The sequence below is a fragment of the Nicotiana attenuata genome, unplaced genomic scaffold (genome assembly GCF_001879085.1).
Source record: "Nicotiana attenuata strain UT unplaced genomic scaffold, NIATTr2, whole genome shotgun sequence".
NCBI classification, from domain to species: Eukaryota; Viridiplantae; Streptophyta; class Magnoliopsida; order Solanales; family Solanaceae; genus Nicotiana; species Nicotiana attenuata.
The window spans coordinates 198,826-199,110 of record NW_017671217.1 but is presented as its reverse complement, the minus strand read 5'-3'; positions in this window follow the sequence as shown (position 1 = coordinate 199,110).

The window sequence follows — 285 nt, the reverse complement described above, 5'->3', positions numbered from 1 at the left end:
AAGTAGGGAACATAATTATATGCACCGCGTGAGTCTTTTGTTACATTAAGATAATTTAGTAAAAATAGCACGGGTTAGCCAATTTTCGAACTGGTCATTCAAAAATAGTTAACATTTGCAAAGTCATTGAAAAATAGCCACTATTTTGGGGAGAAATTAAAAAATAGCCAGATTTACCACTGGTCGTTGAAAAATAGCCAAGTTTCAAAAGTCATCGAAATTTAGCCACTTTAAATCTGAGCGAAAACACTGTTCAAAATCCGGAAAATACGCCCGCAAATTTTA